Genomic DNA, 14,543 nt, shown 5'->3' with positions numbered 1-14,543 from the left:
TTCTTACACCAGTTTCCAGCTGGGACCCTGAATACAGCAAGAGTTGTTGTTATTGCATTTGGAGTTGCTTGCATTCAACTATTTGGCTTTCTACAAGGAAGTGAGTAAAGCCAGTTGGCATCTGCCCCACTGGAGGAGACAAGGGCTGTTCTCATTCCTCTCTTAACTGCTTCAATCAGGCCTTTCCTTTTAATTAAGTCTGCCTTATTCCTTGATCCTATCAAGGAGAGCCGGACAGAGCAAGTACCAGCTTGTTCTCATTTGGCCATCACACTGTGCCTTGTAATAAAGTGGCAATGAAGTCCTAAGAGTGAAATATAGCCCAAATGCTAGCTTATTAATTGTTCTCATTTTGCAGCACAATCATGGATGGAAGGCAAACTGATGTGTTTCAACTTGCCCATACTTTTTATCCGTAGGTGAAAGGAAATGTGTATGAGTGAGAGTGTGACCTGTAACATGCTACTTTTTTGATAGGGAGGATATAATGAAGATACAAACCACATTTCAAGAGTAACATAGTGCCTGTCAAACAATTTAGTAGTGTAATGATTTATTTATTTATCATGTCAGGAGCAAACCAAACAGTTGTATTGCATTTTTAGCAAACAAACAAACAAACAAAACACAAATTTGCAAGCTTGGTAGTTGATTAAATGTCCTTTGACCAGTAGCTGGCCACTTGGAGTGCCTCTGGTGTTACTATAAGAAGGTCCTCCATTGTGCATGTAGCAGGGCTCAGGTTGCATTGCAGCAGGTGGTCTGTAGTTTGCTCTTCTCCACACTCGCATGTGGTGGGTTCCACTTTGTAGCCCCATTTCCTAAGGTTGGCTCTGCATCTCGTGGTGCCAGAGCACAGTCTGTTCAGAGCCTTCCACGTCGCCCAGTTTTCTGTGTGCCCAGTGGGAAGTCTCCCATTCGATATCAGCCATTGATTGAGGTTTTGGGTTTGAGCCTGCCACTTTTGGACTCTCGCTTGCTGAGGTGTTCCAGCGAGTGTCTCTGTAGATTTTAGAAAATTATTTCTTGATTTAAGTAGTGTAATGATGGGAACTGAGTAAAGAATTATAAAACTATACTCACCAAATTATAACTCCAGTGATCTCTTTTGATAAGGAGGGTGACACTAGGACACTTAAAATGGTTGTTAAACATAGCATATACTTGTACAGTGCATTTATAGCAGTTGATCCTCTCCCTAGATAAGTACTTGGGAGATTCAAAGCATCCTTTCTAATGTTATTATTTGGGTGTAAATGGGGGCAGGAGGAGAAACTGAAGGCATTGTTCAACCAAATAAGAACTCTGTCCCACAATGAAATTTTTCTTCAGTCTCTCGATTTCTAGCATTGCAGTAACTTTAAACTTCGGTTGAGCACTTAGAAATACATTTTAGGCATCCAAAGGAAAAGGGTAAGCAGAATTACCAAGGTGGCACAAATGGAGGGCGAAAGAGAGAAACGTGTCAAGAGGAAGATACGTCAAGCCAACCCCGACCGGGACCGCCTTCCACCTGGAAACCAATGTCCTCACTGCAGGAGAAGATGCAGATCAAGAGTAGGGCTCCACAGTCACCTACAGACCCACTGACAGAATACTACACTTGGAGGACAATCCTACTCAGACTACAAGGGATCGCCTAAGTAAGGAGCACACACAGTAAATGGAAGAATGTCCATTATCTCACCCTCTTCAATGAGATTTGGGGACTGAAGGAAAGGTTTATGGGATGTGGACATTCTTCTTTGTTGGGGCAGTGTCCCCATACATCCCTACCTTATGGCTACATCCCTGCTGAGAATGCAGAAATCTCCTGGCACATTTGAAATCTTCCTAGCAAATCTGACTTTTTAATGCATACATATTATCCAAGCCCACTCCTCACAGCACAAGCAAGAAATTAAAGTGGGTTGTTGTAGGATTTTTCGGGCTATATGACCATGTTCTAGAGGCATTCTCTTGAGGATGCTTGTCATAGATGCAGGCGAAATGTCAGGAGAGAATGTCTCTAGAACATGGCCATATAGCCCGAAAAAACCTACAACAACCCAGTGATTCCAGCCATGAAGGCCTTCGACAATACAAGAAATTAAACTGCTCAACTAAGTCGCTGAGAAATTGTGGTTCTTCTTGGCTAAGGAAAACCCACCGTATTTGTTCCCATTTTTGTGGTGGTGTTCTCAGTCCTTTGCTATCTCTGTTTTATTTTTGTATACTTTTGAAAAGTAGTGGGATATTCAAAAAATATTTCAATGTGACATTTCTGCGTATACAAAATAATTCACCAATTTACAGCTTCACTAAAATAGCTTTTCTAACATCCAACTCAAAAAATAATCATGAAAAGGAAAAAAAATAGAAGCAAAGACAAAGCTGCATAAAAAGCCAAACATAAATTATAATTTAAATAGCTCCAGAAACTTTAAACAAACACTATTTAATTCACTGCTAACACGGACGCTCCTTAATGTTCCTTGACTCAAAGTTCTGTCAGTCCAAATTCAAATGCATAGAAGATTCCCTGCATTATAAAACAGTTTACTTTAAATCTCCAGACACAATGAAAAATCGCACATGTAGATACCCAAAACTATTTCAGAATAAAAAAAATTCAAAAGTCACATTAAGGGCAAAACTCATTTGTTGTTCTACATCCACTAACATGGGATCAGTTACGAAAACAGACCATGATTTTTTTAAAGGACAGTATAATATAATAATCTTCATATCTCCAGAGGTTACATTCCCAAACTTCACATTGATACACAAAACTGTAAATAATAGAATACCAAATTGAAATAAAGGACTCCTGACCTGAGTATTGTTGTTTATTCGTTCATTCGCTTCTGACTCTTTGTGACCTCATGGACCATCCCACGCCAGAGCTCCCTGTCAGCCGTCACCACCTCCAGCTCCTTCAAGGTCAAGCTAGTCACTTCAAGGATACCATCCATCCATCTTGCCCTTGGTCAGCTCCTCTTCCTTTTTCCTTCTCTTTTCCCCAGCATCATTGTCTTCTCTAAGCTTTCCTGTCTTCTCATTATGTGGCCAAAGTACTTCATCTTGGCCTCTAATATCTTTCCCTCTAATGAGCAGTCGGACTTTATTTCCTGAAATATGGACTGGTTGGATCTTCTGGTGGTCCAAGGCACTCTCAGAACTTTACTCCAACACCACAGTTCAAAAGCATCTATCTTCGTTTGCTCAGCTTTTCCTATGGTCCAGCTCTCACATCCGTAGGCTACTACGAGGAATACCATTGCTTTTACTATGCGGATCTTCGTAGCCAGTGGGATGTCTCTACTCTTTTATCAAGACCTGAGTATACCACAGTCATATTCAAGTACCTAGAAAATACCCAGAGAGGACATATTTTGGATAAGACATGGGGAGAAGGGCATGAAATAAATAAATCTATATAAATAAAAATGTAATGTTCACTTGTGGGATTAAGAGAACTCAAAAACCACTGGGGGAATTGACCCCAAATTTGGACACAAGACACTTAACAACCCAATGTATGTCCTTCACTCATAAAAACACTGAACAACACAGCAGAAGGGACTTAAAAAAAACCCAAAAAACTAAATGACAATATAGAAAAAAGGAAGAAAGAGGGAGGGGAGGGGAGGAAAAAAAAGAAAGAAAGAAAGAAAGAAAGAAAGGGAGAAGGAAGCATGGACGCAAAGAGAGAAGGAAGGAAAGAGGTAGCAAAGGTAGAAAGGAAAGAGGAAGGGGAAGAAAAAGGGGAAGGAAGGAAAGTTAGAGAGGGAAAGAGAGAAGGAAAGAAAAAAGGGAAAGAAGGAAGGAAAGAGGGAGCGAAGGAAGGGGGGAAGATGTAGAGAAAGAGGGAGGGAAGGAAAGAAGGAAGGAAGAAAAGAGACAGCAGAAGAGAAAGAAAAGGGGGAAAGAAGGAAAGAGAGAAGGAAGAAGAGAAGGAAAAACGGGAAGAAAGGAAGGAAGGAAAGAGGGAGTGAAGGAAGGAAAGAAGGAGAGAAAGAGGGAAGGTTGGTCACAGCAACGCATGGCTGGTACAGCTAGTAATAAATAAATAAATGAACCGTGTTGTTTTGGTTTTTTCGGGCTATATGGCCATGTTCTAGAGGCATTCTCTCCTGACATTTCGCCTGCATCTATGGCAAGTATCCTCAGAGGTAGTGACAACAACCCAGTGATTCCGGCCATGAAAGCCTTTGACAATACAATAAATGAACCCACAGATATTAGTTCTGCAGATATGGGAGTGTCATACTGAGGATTTATTATTTTGTAACTTAATAAAAAGTCTAGTTTATCAAATGAATCCTCCTTTGTAGCATATCAAGGTACTGTTGTATTAAAGAAACAGAATTCTTAAAACAAGACTGGGGCAAGTACAAATGGCTTGCTGGCTCCAGGCAACCTGGCTGATGGTAAGGGATAATGAATTGGGCCCTAGAACATCTTAAAAGATGGAGATCAATGCCTGGCTATTCCAGCAATTTCTTCAGATTGTGTGTGGGTTGTGTGTGTGTGTGTGTGTGTGTGTTTTACACAGAGTCTACTCCAGCTACTCAAGATGTGGGAGCAAAGGTTTTTGGACTTTGGTATCATAAAAGACTACTGCGGTCATAATGGCACGCACTTCCATGGTTTAGAGTTCACTTCCTCATACACATGAGAAATGCAATCCTCTTAATATAGTACATAAAAGGCTATTAAAGGTGTATTAACATTTAGGACAGACAAAAACAGAAGCAGGAAATTACTTTACCAAATCAACAGAAAGTCTGGTTCCACTGCAAACATTATCATCTCTCTGATGGCATAAGTTTGCATGGTCATTATCTATTTCAGCAGAAGTGTATGTATTAGTCCAACCAGCATTTTTATACTCATGCTTACATGGGAAGGAAGACTATAAACAGTTGCAGGTAAATTAAATGCCAAAAAAAGGGTGCCGACAGTGATAAAGAGTTGTACTTTTTGCTTTCCAGCGTAACTTCACTGTTTAGTCCATCTGGCCATAAATAGCAATGTATGGCCCCGCACAATTTATTTATTTGCAATATTTCTATCCCACCTTTCTCAAGCCCGAAGGTGACTCAAGGCGGCTTACAAATTGGCAGCAATTTGATGCCATAACAATTCATAATATGCGATTAAAACATTTTAACAACATTATAAAATCCATACAAAACCATTAAAACATATAATAACCAATGTCTTCCTGTTAATCTCATTTTCCAGTAGCATGTTCTCTAAGCTGTCCCATGTTTAAACATACAAATAAGATATGTGCAGTGTGCATAGGAATTCATTGATTTTTTTTTTCAATTTATAATCCGGCCCTCCAACAGTTTGAGGGACTGTGACCTGGCCCTCTGTTTAAAAAGTTTGTGGACCCCTGCTCTAGAACTCCCTACCAGTACAAATCATGTATTCATTAAGCCTTTTGAGTTCTCGGCACCTATTTATATCTTACATGATGTTACCTCAAACAGGTTCTTTGTACATTGCTTAGATGTTTTAAAGGAGTGTAATTCATATACACTGGTAATTAAATACATACATAGATACATAAATCTGCCTGCTGAAGTAGTACTTCACGCAAGAGGTAAAAGTACACAGTGTTCACAGCAGTTAATGCAATGGCAAATATTTAGAAAGCCATCAAACCGTCACAAGATACTGTATTAGTTTTGCTGCAACAAACTAATATGGCTATTTGCCTGGAAATAATTCCTTAGTGAAATGCTCTGGTTTACTGAATTTACAGTGAGGTCTCGAATTTCTGCTAAACAAAAATGTTTGATTGAAAAAAGGCTCAACATGCAAAGAGTCAGTTTTGCACATTACTGTGTCGCACATCCAAGGTGTTTATTAGTCTTTTTGGAAATGATTCTTTCCACCCGCCCCCATGTTGCTTTCCCAAAGCAGCTGGTACTAATAAAAATAGATCTTAAAACAAAACCAAACAGCAACAAAACAATAGTGTTTAAAAAGCAACTGTTCACCAGATAAATTAAGTAGAAATATTTAAAGCCTTTGCAAGAAATGATCCAAGTCACCTTGTATGAATAGGAAAAAAAATCAGAGTAGGGGACCTCTAGCATCCCAGATATTGCAATACTACAGCTCCCATCTCCATTGGCCAGGCTGGCTAAGGCTGATAAGAAACAGAGTCCAAGAACATCTGGAAACCCACACATTCTTCATATCCAAAAGAAAGCCTTCCAAAGTTCAAGGGTTGCAGCAATAAAGCATCTCCACTGGAGAATTAATGCAGTTTGAAACCACTTGAACTGCCATGGCTTAGGATTATGGAATCCTGGGAGTTGAACTACAATTATGCTAGGTAACACAATTTTTGTTCCTGGTTTATAAATGTCATTTCTAAATGGTTCTATCATAATAACATAGAAAGGGATTGTTAAACTGCAAAAACTTTGTGTTTACAGGACATCTTGCAGCACATTTTTCTATGTGCTACAAGATGTCCAGACAAGAAACAATCAGGACCAGCTAATCACCTCCCCAGGCAGGAAGCAGCCAAGCCTTGATGTTGCAAGGCTATTCAATGCTAATCAAAGTAATCAAGGGTGGTTGAAAGAACAGACAAGAGTTCTTTCTCTCACCCTGGACATTCCACAGATATATAAACCCCACTTGCCTTGTTTCCAACAAACTTCACAAACTCTGAGGATGCCTGCTATAGATGTGGATGAAACATCAGGAGAGAATGCTTCTGGAACATGGTCATACAACCTGGAAAACTCACAGCAACATGTTTTATAGTTTTATGTATATCTCATAGAGTCTCAACCATTTCAACATAGTTTGTGCCACAAAAATGAAGTTTCTGGAGTATAACAACTCCTTTTAAAGTATAAGTTGGACTTGGCCACGGTGGTCCATGCTCTGGTTACATCCCGTATAGACTACTGCAATGCTCTCTATGTGGGGTTGCCTCTGAAGACTGCCCGGAAGCTCCAACTAGTCTAACGTGCAGCAGCCAAATGACAGGAGCAGGGTACAGGGAGCACACAACTCCTTTGTTGCATCAGCTCCACTGGCTGCCAATTAGCTTCCGAGCACAATTCAAAGTGTTGGTGTTGACCTACAAAACCCTAAACGGTTCCGGCCCAGTTTACCTGTCTGAACGGATTCTCCCATATGAACCATCAAGGTTGCTAAGATCTTCTGGAGGGGCCCTTGGCGATTTGGCTTATTATGTATTTATTTTGTATTTTAACATTATGATTTTATCATGTTTTTAGTGGTATTTGTATGTTGAATTTTTGTTGCTAGCTTGTCTGAGTTGCTCTACGGAGGTAGAGAAGATCAGGGTATAAAGGTTTTAAATAAATAAATAAATTTACCTGTTCAAATGCATCTCTCCTTATGAACCATCTCAGAGATTAACATCTTCTGGGGAGGCCCTTCTCTCGGTTCCGCCTCCTTTGCAGATGCATTAAATGGAGACGAGAGACAAGGTCTTCTCAGTGGTGGCCCCTTGGCTCTGGAACTCCCTCTCCACTGAAATTAGATCAGCACCCTCCCTCATGGCCTTCAGTAAAAATGTAAAGACATGGCTATGGGACCAAAAGCAGTACTAGAAATGAATAGGAATAAGTGCACTTGACAATAGGAATGGCTTCGGATTACGATCCTGGACTATGTGATTTTAATGTTATTTTAAAATATTTTTAATTATATGTTTTAATTGTTTACATGTCTGTTTATGTTCTATGTTAACATGATCTTAATGCCTTAATTTATAGTTATATGTTATCATTTTAGTTATTATATGTTGGCACCAAATTTTGCCGTTACTGAATGTACACTGCTTTGAGTCCTCTCAGAGGTTAAAAAAGCGGTATATACATGCAGTAAATAAAGTACTGCACAATTAAATAGGAAATAACACTTTCAAACCAGAAACAGATACTTTTCCAAATTTTGTTACATAGTGTTGTTATTATTATTATTTATTGACATCCCGCTTTTTATCTCCACAAAGGAAACTCAAAAATGGCTCACATTAAAAGCATTTCAGTACAATTTAATATCCACAAATAGACAAGCGTTAAAATAAGGTCTTTAGCCTTCCCTGCCAAAGAGCGCTGCTGCTTCGCCAAACTACAATTCCCTCAACTCTATATTACATTGAACCATAAAGTGCATGAATTTGTAATGTTGAATCTCTTCAACTTGTCCTTTGAGCCTGTTTCATTAACAGTTTGCTTGCTGGAAAGATTGTATTAAAAGTGCTAATTTTAATAACTTTATGGCTGTAATGATGGCGTTTCAACATTGCAACCAGAAAAACAGGATAGAAATGTTGAAAATTGTTAGAAAGGTAAAGATTTCCTGTTGACCTAAAGTCTAGTCGTGTCCGACTCTGGGGGTTGGTGCTCATCTCCATTTCTAAGCCGAAGAGCTGGAACGAGATACCTCCAAGGTCATGTGGCTGGCATGACTGCATGGAGCACCATTAGCTTCTCGCTGAAGCGGTACCTATTGATCTACTCACATGTTTTTGAACTTTTTTTTTGTCGTGTCAGGAGCGACTTGAGAAACTGCAAGTTGCTTCTGGTGTGAGAGAATTGGCCATCTGCAAGGACGTTGCCCAGGGGATGCCCGATGATTTGATGTTTTTATCATCCTTGTGGGAGATTTCTCTCATGTCCCCACGTGAAGAGCTGCTAGAGGGAGCTCATCCGCCTCTCCCCGGATTTGAACCTGCAACCTGTCGGCCTTCAGTCCTGCCAGCACAGGGGTTTAACCCACTGTATCACCGGGGGCTCCTTTTCGAACTGTTAGGTTGGCCAAAGCTGGGAGCTCACAAGCTGGAATGTGTCCAGAGGAGGGTGACTAAAATCATCAAGGGTCTTGAGAACAAGTCCTATGAGGAGTGGCTTAAAGAGCTGGGCATTTTTAGTCTGAAAAAAAGAAGGCTGAGAGGAGACATGATAGCCATGTATAAATATGTGAGAGGAAGTCATAGGGAGGAAGAAACAAGCTTGTTTTCTGTTTCCCTAGAGACTAGGACGCAGGACAATGGCTTGAAACTACAAGAAAGGAGATTCCAGCTGAACATTAGGAAGAACTTCCTGATTGTGAGAGCTGTTCAGCAGTGGAACTCTCTGCCCCAGAGCGTGGTAGAGGCTCCTTCTTTGGCGGCTTTTAAACAGAGGCTGGATGGCCATCTGTAGGAGATGCTTTGAACACAATTGTCCTGCTTCTTGGCAGGGGGTTGGACTGGATGGCCCGTGAGGTCTCTTCCAACTCTAGGATTCTATGAACTCTTTCTAGTTCAATGTATTGTCGAAGGCTTTCATGGCCGGAATCACTGGGTTGTTGTAGGTTTTTTCAGGCTATATGGCCATGGTCTGGAGGCGTTCTTTCCTGACGTTTCGCATGCATCTATGGCAAGCATCCTCAGAGGTAGTGAGGTCTGTTGGAACTAGGAAAAAGGGTTTATATATCTGTGGAATGACCAGGGTGGGACAAAGGACTGCTAAGGCTAGATGTGGATGTTTCAACTGACTACCTTGATTAGCATACAATGGCCTGACTGTGCCTGGGGCAAACTTTTTTTGAGAGGTAATTAGATGTCCCTGCCTGCTTCCTCTCTGTTGTTGTGCTGTTGCAATTTTGTGCTGTTCCTAGTTCCTTCCACCCACACAAGATTCGAGTTATTTATTTATTTATCGTGTCATCCGCAGCCAGAACATTGTATTACATTTCTAACAGAACAAAACAAACAGATAGACAAACAAACAAACAAACCCACAAATTTTGCAAACTTGGTAGCTGATTAAATGTCCTTTGACCAGTATCTGGCCACTTGGAGTGCCTCTGGTGTTGCCGCAAGAAGGTCCTCCATTGTGCATGTGGCAGGGCTCAGGGTGCATTGCAGCAGGTGGTCAGTGGTTTGCTCTTCTCCACACTCGCATGTCATGGATTCAACTTTGTAGCCCCATTTCTTAAGATTGGCTCTTTATCTTGTGGTGCCAGAGTGCAGTCTGTTCAGCGCCTTCCAAGTCGCCCAGTCCTCTGTGCGCCCAGGGGGGAGTCTCTCATCTGGTATCACCCACGGATTGAGGTGCTGGGTTTGGGCCTGCCACTTTTGGACTCTCGCTTGCTGAGGTGTTCCAGCGAGTGTATCTGAAGATCTAAGAAAACTATTTCTTGATTTAAGTCGTTGACGTGCTGGCTGATACCCAAACAGGGGATGGGCTGGAGATGTCTCTGCCTTGGTCCTTTCACTATTGGCTGCAACTTCCCGGTGGATGTCAGGTGGTGCAATACTGGCTAAGCAGTGCAATTTCTCCAGTAGTGTAGAGCGCAGACACCCTGTGATAATGCGGCATGTCTCATTAAGAGCCACATCTACTGTTTTAGTGTGGTGAGATGTGTTCCACACTGGGCATGCATACTCAGCAGCAGAGTAGCACAGCGCAGGGGCAGATGTCTTCACTGTGTCTGGTTGTGATCCCCAGATTGTGCCAGTCAGCTTTCGTATGATATTGTTTCTAGCACCCACTTTTTGCTTGATGTTCAGGCAGTGCTTCTTGTAGGTGAGAGCACAGTCCAAAGTGACTCCCAGGTATTTGGGTGCGCTGCAATGCTCCAGTGGGATTCCTTCCCAGGTGATCTTCAGAGCTCGGGATGCTTCTCTGTTCTTGAGATGAAAGGCACATGTCTGTGTTTTAGATGGGTTGGGGATCAGCTGGGTTTCCCTGTAATAGGCAGTAAGAGCACCTAGAGCAGTGTTTCTCAACCTTCCTAATGCCGCGACCCCTTAATACAGTTCCTCATGTTGTGGTGACCCCCGACCATCACATTATTTCCATTGCTACTTCATAACTGTCATTTTGCTACTTGTTATGAATCATAATGTAAATACCTGATATGCAGGATGTATTTTCATTTACTTGATCAAATTTGGCACAAATATCCGATATGCCCATATTTGAATACTGATGGGGTTGGGGGGATTGATTTTGTCATTTGGGAGTTGTAGTTACTGGGATTTACAGTTCACCTACAATCAAAGAGCATTCTAAACTCCACTAAGGATGGAATTGAACCAAACTTGGCACACAGAAATCCCATGACCAACAGAAAATTACTGGAAAGATTTGGCATTGACTTTTAGTTTTGGAGTTGTAGTTCACCTACATCAAGGACTCAAACAATGATTGATTTGGACCAAACATGGCACAGATACTCAATATGCCCAAATGTGAACACTGGTGGAGTTTGGGGAAAATAGGCCTTGGCATTTGAGAGTTTTAGTTGCTGGAATTTATAGTTCACCTACAATAAAAGATCATTCTGATCCCCACCAATGATAGAATTGGGCCAAACTTCCCATATGGAACCCCTATGACCAACAGAAAATACTATGTTTTTAGATGGTCTTTGGCGACCCCTCTGAAACCCCCTCGTGACTCCCCCAGGGGTCCTGACCCCCAGGTTGAGAACCACTGACCTAGAGCTTCGGAAAGCTTCTGTTCTACCATCTCAAAGCTCTCTGCTTGAGCGGTGATGGCACGATCATCAGCATAGATGAAACTCTGTCCCTTCTGGCAGTGGCTGGTCATTTGTGTAGATGTTCCAATTCTATGATTCTATGAACTCTTCCTAGTTCTTTCCACCCACACAAGATTCAAGCTGCTCCCGCGCTTTTTCCTTTTAGCCAATCATAAGCCGCCTCCCAAAGCAGCCAATCAGCATTCTGATATATTTTTTTTGGCCACGCGCTACCGCCCCCCTTCCAGCCAATAGAGACACCTCCTGCTATAACCGAGGCTTCTCCTACTCTCACAAAACGATGCCTTGCTTTTCTCTTTGAACCAATCACCGCGCCAGCTTCAATCTCTCGCTAACCAATGAGCGCATTTTACCCGCCTGACACGTTCTTGCTTCGCCTGACGTTCTAAACCCACCTCCTTCCTTTCCCGCAGCCAATCAACAACTTAATCAGGCGGTTTCCTTTCCACCAATGAGCATTCGCCGATGTCCTTTCGGCCAACCAATGGAAACTCTCTTCCTGACTCCACCCCTTTTGGAATTGATCGGAGGGAAAAGGGGGCGGGGAAGAGGCTGAGGCGGAGGGCTGCTTGCCGGCTCATTCTCCGGGCATGGGCAGGTCATGTGACCGGAAGTCATGTCCGGCCCGAAGGGAAGGGGGCTACTTCCGCCTTTTTCTTACGCTTGTTTCCTGTTGCTGAGGGAAACTGAGGCCTTGAAGGGATTTCACTGACCAGGTAAAGTGCCCAGCAGCGAGAGTGGCCTTGTTTTGACATGGGGTGGGATATTTCTAGGACAGGCCTCTAGTAAATGGATATGTTGCTCTTGTCAAGAATAATAAGGAATAGTGCTTTACTTTTACAGACTGTTAAATATTAATTTAAGGCTCCTCACAATAGCCCTACAAGGTAGATCACTGGTGTTGTTTTGTGCCTTCAAGTAATTTCTTATCTGACGTGAGTCTTTATGTTCTTGGCATAATTTGTTCAGTAAAGGTTTGCCATTGCCTTCATCTCAGGCTGACTTGCTCAAGGTCTGTACCCGGTATTATAGGTTTGGGGTGTTAAGTTAGAGGAATTGTCTAATAATGATGATAATGATAATAATATCTTCTGTGCTGTTCTGCCGGGGTGTTTGGGAGGTCCTGGGGGCCTTCCACACAGCCATATAATCCAGAATATCATGCAGAAAATCCCACAATGTCTGCTTTGAACTGGGTCATCTGGGGGCCCTTCCACACTGCCCACTATACCAGAATCAAGACAGAAATTCTACAATATCTGCTTTCACACAGCCCTATATCCCAGAATATCAAGACAGAAAATCCTACGATATCTGCTTTGAACTGGGATATCTGAAGGCCCTTCCACACAGCCCTATATCTCAGAATATAAGACAGAAAATCCTACAATATCTGCTTTCACACAGCCCTATATCTCAGAATATGACAGAGAATCCTACGATATCTGTTTTGAACTGGGTTATCTGAGGGCCCTTCCACACAGCGCTATATCCCAGAATATCGAGACAGAAAATCCTACAATGTCTGCTTTGGACTGGGTTATCTGACGGCCCTTCCACACAGCGCTATATCCCAGAATATCGAGACAGAAAATCCCACAATGTCTGCTTTGAACTGGGTTATCTGTCGGCCCTTCCACACAGCCCTATATCCCAGAATATTAAGACAGAAAATCCCACAATGTCTGCTTTGAACTGGGTTATCTGAGGGCCCTTCCACACAGCCCTATATCCCAGAATATTGGGACAGAAAATCCTACAATATGTGTTTTGAACTGGGTTGTTTGAGGGCCCTTCCACACAGCCCTATATCCCAGAATATCGAGACAGAAAATCCTACAATATGTGTTTTGAACTGGGTTGTTTGAGGGCCCTTCCACACAGCCCTATGTCCCAGAATATCAAGACAGAAAAATCCTACGATATCTGTTTTGAACTGGGTTGTTTGAGGGCCCTTCCACACAGCCCTATATCCCAAAATATAAAGACAGAAAATCCCACAGTATCTGCTTTGAACTGGGTTATCTTAGGGCCCTTCCACACAGCCCTATATCCCAAAATATCGAGACAGAAAATCCCACAATATTTGTTTTGAACTAGGTTATCTGAGTCCATACTGCCATATATTCCAGTTCAAAGCAGATAATATGGAATTGTATTCAGCTGTGTAGAAAGGGGCCACGGTTGCAATTCAGTTTTTTTTGGGGGGGGGGGGGACACGATACTATACACATACTATACTTACTTTGCATGTTTTTATTCTGAAGAGGAGTCCTTGAAAGATTCATGTTATGCCTTAAGCTTCTTATGGCATACTTCACATGATCTGAAATATTTTTCCCTGTTAACAGATAGAAAGAGGTAGGGGATATACAAAACTGATTCATAGTGGCAGTGTGCCATCATATGTAGTAGGCTCTCGGTTAACTGACTCCCATAGGGATTGATAGGTGCTGGAAAAATATAGTTTCTGGTTACTTGAAAGTTACTATTAGAATCAAACTAACTACTAACAATTAACTATTAATAATAACTAATAGTGCTTTGTGTGTTCTTGTATGGCAGGGGGTTGAACTGGATGACTCTTATAGGGCCCTTCCGCACAGCCCTATATACCAGAATATCAAGGCAGAAAATCCCACAATCACTGCTTTGAACTGGGTTATCTGAGTCCACACTGCCATATATTCCAGTTCAAAGCAAAAATGTGGGATTGTATTCAGCGGTTTGGAAGGGGCCATAGTCTCTTCCAGCTCTATATGCCGATGATTCTTATACCCCCATACGATCTCATAGCCTAAATCCTGTCTTGACTTAATATCAATATCAAAATACAGTAATTAAGAACAAATAAAGACAAACCTAACCCCACATAACATTTCTGCTAATTTTATTTTATTTCGTATTATTTCTTCTATTTTTGCCATTTGCTTGAGAGTTTCCATTGCTTGAGTTCTACTTAACTGAGGGCCCTTCCACACTACCCTTTTCCCCAGGAT

At 41.9% G+C, this 14,543-nt stretch overlaps 1 protein-coding gene across 1 annotated transcript in view; it reads left to right on the top strand.

Moving 5' to 3' along the window:
* Positions 1–12,087: 12,087 nt before the first annotated feature.
* Positions 12,088–14,543, top strand: part of STARD3 (StAR related lipid transfer domain containing 3) — a 46,069-nt gene continuing 43,613 nt past the window's right edge. Inside the window, exon 1 of the mRNA XM_060781073.2 lies at positions 12,088–12,260. The gene's annotated coding sequence lies outside the window, so the exon portion shown is untranslated. The remainder of the gene's footprint in view (positions 12,261–14,543) is intronic.

This window comes from Anolis sagrei, chromosome 6 (assembly GCF_037176765.1).
Source record: "Anolis sagrei isolate rAnoSag1 chromosome 6, rAnoSag1.mat, whole genome shotgun sequence".
In the NCBI taxonomy this organism is placed as follows: domain Eukaryota; kingdom Metazoa; phylum Chordata; class Lepidosauria; order Squamata; family Dactyloidae; genus Anolis; species Anolis sagrei.
This window is presented reverse-complemented; position numbering and strand designations above follow the sequence as displayed.